The 5,762-nt window shown below is 42.4% G+C and overlaps 1 protein-coding gene across 1 annotated transcript in view; it reads left to right on the top strand.

Annotated features, from left to right (window-relative positions):
• The window catches only part of TMEM241 (transmembrane protein 241), a 171,125-nt gene that overhangs the window by 9,444 nt on the left and 155,919 nt on the right, over positions 1 to 5,762 (top strand). The gene's annotated exons all lie outside the window — the stretch shown is intronic.

Genomic DNA, 5,762 nt, shown 5'->3' with positions numbered 1-5,762 from the left:
AAAAAAAAAAAAAAAAGAAAAGAAAAAATGCTTAACATCACAAATCATCTGAGAAATGCAATTCAAAACCACAATGAGATACCACCTCATACCAGTCAGAATGGCTGTTATTAAAAGTCAAAAAATGGCCGGTGTGGTGGCTCACGCCTGTAATCCCAGCACTTTGGGAAGCCAAGGTGGGTGGATTACCTGAGGTCAGGAATTCAAGACCAGCCTGACCAGCATGGTGAAACCCCATCTCTACTAAAAATACAAAAAATAGCCAGGCATAATGGCGCATGCCTGTAATCCCAGCTACTTGGGAGGCTGAGGCAGGAGAATGACTTGAACCTGGGAGGCGGAGGTTGGAGTGAGCGGGAGGTTGGAGTGAGCCGAGATCGCACCATTGTACTCCAGCCTGGGCAACAAGAGCGAAAATCGGTCTAAAAAAAAAAAAAAAGGCAAAAAATAACATGTTAGCAAAGTTTTGGAGAAAAGGAAATGTTTATACACTGTTGGTAGGATTGTGAATTAGCTTAACCCCTATGGAAAGCAGTTTGGAGACTTCTAAAAGAATGAAAAATAGAATTACAATTTGACTCAGCAATCCCGTTACTGGGTATATGCTCAAGGAAAACAAATTCTTCTACTAAAAATGTACCTACACTCGCATGTATTTTATCACAGCACTATTCATAACAGCAAAGACAAGGAATCAACCTAGATGCCCATCAGCAGTGGATTGGATAAAGAAAATTTGGTATATATGTATATATGTGTGTGTATATATATACTGTGGAATACTACACAGCCGTAAAAAAGAGCACAGTTACGTCCTTAGCAGCAACATGTATGCAGCTGAAGGTCATTATCCTAAGTGAATTAACATAGAAAGAGAAAACCAAATACTGCATGTTTTTACTTGTAAATGGCGGCTGAACATTGGGTACACATGGACATAAAGATGGAATGGTAGATACTGGGGATTCCCCAAGGGGAGAGTTAGGAAGAAACGTAAGTAAGGATTGAAAAACCACCTATTAGGTACTGTGTTCATTGGGTGACAGGATCAACAGAGGCCGAAACCAGCATCACACAATGTACCCGTGTAGCAAATCTGCACATGCACCCCTTGAATCTTAAAAAAGAAAGAAAGAAAAGTAGCTGGGCATGATGACATGAACCTGTAGTAGTCTCAGCTACTCAGGAGGTTGAGACAGGAGGATTGTTGGACCCCAAGAGTTAGAGGCTGTGGTGGGCTGTGATCTTACTGCTGAACTCCAGTTTGGGTGACAAAGTGAGATCCTGTCTCTTAAAAAAAAAAATTAATTAATTTGGGTTAAAGTGCATGAACTTCTTTACTATTCTCCTTGAATATTAACATATTCTTTTCCAAAAATGTTTGACCAATTGACATTGCCACCCAGCCTCTATATGAACATTTCAATAATATTGTGCTCAAACTGTGATTCTCTTTGCTGATTTTATGAGCAAAAGGTGTATTGTTTTGTCGTATAATTTTTTAGGTTATTCATCAAGTTGGACAATTTTCTTATGCATATTATCCACTTGTATCTCTTTTCCGGTGAATTGTCTAGTTGTGCCTTTTATCCATTTATTTTCATTGAGGTTTTAGTGTTTTTCTTATTAATTTAATAAATTCTTTCTATTTTAATGAGCTCAATCTGTTGTCCATTATGTTTTTGGAAATAATTTTTGCAATTTGTTCTTTGCCTTTCAATTTGTTTATAATTATTTCGATTATTTAAATATTTTTTATGTGGTCAAATATATTGACTGTTTCTTTCATGATTGCTTCCATTGCTTTTGTTTTTTTCTTCTCCGTCATAAAACCATTTAGATATTCACCTATATTTCATTAAAACTTTATTCATCATTGTCAGTTTAATTTAGTGTATGGTGCAATGTGAAGCAATTGTCCCTTCCCCAGTAGTTAACTAATATATACTGGCCTCATTTATTCTGTAGTCCTTTCTTTTGCCTTTTTCCCAAAGGTATAATCATCATTTAGATATTCACCTATATTTTCTTAAAGCTTTATTTAAGCTTTAATTGTTGACAGTTTAATTTAGTGTATGGTGCAATGTAAGGAAATTGTCCCTCCTCCAGTAGTTAACTAATTTATACTAGCCTCATTTATTGTGTAATCCTTCCTTTTGCCTGATGTCCAAAGGCATAATAATCTGTATATGTTTGTTAATATCATATACAGACTGTCTCAACTTAACGACGGTTGGACTTACAATTGTTTGACAATATGCTTTCAGTAGAAACCATACTTAAGCTTTTGAGTTTTGCTGTTTCCCAGGCTAGCGATATGCCATACAATACTCTCCCCTGGTACTGGGCAGTAGTAGCAAGTGGTGAGCTGCAGCTCTCAGCCAGCCACGCTAATATAAATGTTCTGAACATGTTTATGGTAGGTGAGGCCAAGCTCTGGTGTTCGGTAGGTTATATGTATTCAATGTTCTTTCAGTTATGACGTTTTTAATGTATGATCAGTTTGTTGGGATATAACCCCACTGTAAGTTGAAGAGCATCTGTATAAAGTCATTTTTTGTCTGGGCACAGTGGCTCACACCTGTAACCTCAGCACTTTGGGAGGCCAAAGTGGGAGGATCTCTTGACGTCAGGAGTTTGAGACCAGCTTGGCCAACATGACGAAACCCTGTCTCTACTAAAAATACAAAAATTAGCCAGGTGTGATGGTGAGCATCTGTAATCCCTGCTACTTGGGAGGCGGAGGCAGGCAAATTGCTTGAACCCAGGAAGCGGAGGTTGCAATGAGCTGAAATCATGCCACTACACTCCAATCTGGGCAACAATGTGAGACGGTCCCAAAAATAAAAGATTTTTTTTAAAAGTCATTTTTCTAAGGTCTCTTTTTGGGTATGGATTCGTCAGTTTTGATGTTAAGGGACTAGTGCTGAATTGTTTTAATTATTAAACCATTTAAATATGTAGTAGAGCCAGCTGTCCCTCATTCTTCTTCTTTTAAAAAAATGTTCGTTATATTATCACCACTATGTTATTTCAGGTGAACTTTAAAATACTTTATCAAGCTCCTCCCTAATATTTCATAGCAAACACGTTTGTTTGTTTTTGTAGAGGCAGGCTCCCTCTCTGTCACGCAGGCTGGAGTACAGTGGCATGATCATAGTTCTCTGCAGCTTTGAACTCCTGGCCTCAAGCGATCCTCCCGGGATTACAGGCGTGAGCCACTGTGCCCGGCCTCATAGCAAAAGTTTTAAAGTATCTTCTGTGATTATGGGTATTTTAGTCAATAAAGCTGGGATACCGGTTTCTTTCTTACAGAGAAGCAAGCGTGTTTTGGTTCTGATTGTCTTTCCACATCTCTAAAGGTAGAGGGACTGAGGGAATGTGCGTAGGAAAGGGTGATCTCTATGCTTGGATTGCCATTCTTCTCCCTGTCCTTGGATGAGACAGACTGAATGCACCTCCCCCATAGAATGTAAGATCTACAAAGGCAGGAATTTTGATTTATCCATTTTGTCACTGGCGTATTCCCAGTGCCTAGAACAATGCCTGGTGTCTGGTAGGGCAGAGCAACATATTCTGCAGATGCCTGGGGTACATCAGTGAAGAAAACAGATCCCTGCCCTCATGGAGCTTGCTTTTTAAATTCCATCTGTTCCTTAAATTCACCTGCAGTGAATGGTTACCCTTCATTTAACTGCACAATTCAGAACCTGGGAGTGATTCTTGTTTCCTTTGTCTCCTTCATCCTCAACATCCGGTTAACCACCAGGGCCTCCTAGACATCTTCAGAATCTGTCCACTTTCTTCATCCATCTTGCCCCTTTCCAAGCCACTGTCTTCTCTCCAATTACTGTAAAAACTCCTAACTTACTTCTTTGCCCCTAGTCTTGCTTCTCAGAAACATTCCCTCCCTTGTAAAGAGAGGGAGCTTCCCCAAATGTAAATGGGACAGGGTCACTCCCATGCCTGGAAGCCTTCATTGAGTCCCCAGTTTGAAGTCCCAGCTCCTTATGATTGATGTGGTCCTTTAGGATCATCCCCTTCTCTCCAGGGTCAGCTCTTGCTACCCTCTCTCCAGTGTTCCAGTGCTGGGGTCCAGACCAATTGAACTTCTCCAAGAAGCTTTGAAAGAAGCCATTGTCTCTCTCACTTCTGAGCCTTTGTCCCTTCTGGATCTTCTGCTTTGAACGTGCTTCGGGTTTTTGCACAGATTTATTCTCTCTAGGAAGTCTTACCCAGTCACTAGACTAGGTTAGTTTCCTTCAATAGAGTGGCTTATAGTACCTGGTACACTTCCTTTTAGGGCTTCACGCACTTTGTTGTAATTATTGATTAATTACCTTACTTTCACTAGTTTGGGGTTTCTCAACCTTGGAATGACATTCCGGCACTGAGATTTCGAGTTGGATGATGCTTTGCCGTGGGGACGGCCCTGCACGCTGTAGGATGTTTCGCAGCGTCCCTGGCTTCTACTGGCTAGATTCCAGTGGCGTACCTTCTGCTCCTCTCCCCAGCTGTGCCAGCCAAACATTTGTCTAGACACTGCCAAATGTCCCCTGGAGGGGCAGATTGCCTGGTTGAGAATCAGTGCGCTAGACCAAACTGTTTGAAGGCAGGACCCACATTTAGTGTGTTCTGCTTGGCTGGGTCAGTGAAACTTCACACAGGATATATGCAAACCGGGTGTTATAGGCTGAGCAGGTGTCCACCACAGACAACGAGATGGGAAGAACATTATGGGGCAAGAAGATGGCACACCCGGACTCCTAGAAGTATGACATGACCTGGCATGTTCCCAAGGCTGTGAGCCATCAGGTGTGGCTGGAATGTGGCTGCACGCAGCAAACAGACAGGAGCTAACCCTGGAGAGGGGCGGGTGCAAGTCCCAAAGGACTTTCTGTGTCACATCCAAGTGACTTTGTCCTTTAGGCCAGAGTTCTCCACCGTGATGTCACAGCACATGGGTGTGTGGTGGTCACAGTCACTTCCGAGGTGAGGCGTCTCAAGTCATTTCTCTTGAAAAACAAGGTTTTGAAATTTATGAATGACTCAAGTAAAATAAAAAAGCAGTTAGAGCAAGCAACTGTCCCTCTCACTCGTTTGGCATTCTGATGTGCTTTCTGCATTGGGAGGGGGAGGGGCGTTTGTGACCTGTGCTGCCCCTGCACTGTGCATGCGGGGGGCTGTGTGTCTCAGGTGAGCTTCATGACCTAGGAGTGTGTTGTAGGCAGAAAAGAGGCTGAGGGTTGCTGCCTATGGCACCAGGAAGAATCATCTGTTTTTAAAACAAGCTTGTAGCGCAATTAAATTCGCATTTTAGGACAAACCCTTTGGCTGCAAAGTAAAGAATGGTCTGGGGGCAACCTTGGAAGAGGGGGACCGGTTAAGGGACTAATGCTGTGAGCCAGGCATGAGATGATGAGAGCCTGAATTGAGACAGAGGCAGGAGGGTTGGTAGGGAGGGAAGACTTCAGATTTGACTGCTGTTATGGGGATAAATAAAATCAGTAGGATATTGTGCTTAGACGAGGGAGGTGAAGGCCGAAGAGGTGAGGTGGAATGCCACCTAGGTTTCTGGTTTGGCTGATTAGGAATAGGGAGGATGATTTGAGGGAGAGGTTCAGGGTGATGATTTAGGCATGTTATCACTGGGAGCTTGGCAGGGAGGATGGGAGGGGGCTGAGGGTTGAAACGGTATCTTTTGGGCACAATGTATACTATTCAGTTGATGGACACTGGAAGCCCAAACCTCACCTTTGCTT

The sequence above is a fragment of the Colobus angolensis genome, unplaced genomic scaffold, assembly GCF_000951035.1.
Source record: "Colobus angolensis palliatus isolate OR3802 unplaced genomic scaffold, Cang.pa_1.0 Scaffold18, whole genome shotgun sequence".
Classification (NCBI taxonomy): Eukaryota; Metazoa; Chordata; class Mammalia; order Primates; family Cercopithecidae; genus Colobus; species Colobus angolensis.
The sequence above is the reverse complement of the archived record's forward strand: the minus strand, read 5'-3'. Positions and strand labels throughout refer to the sequence as shown.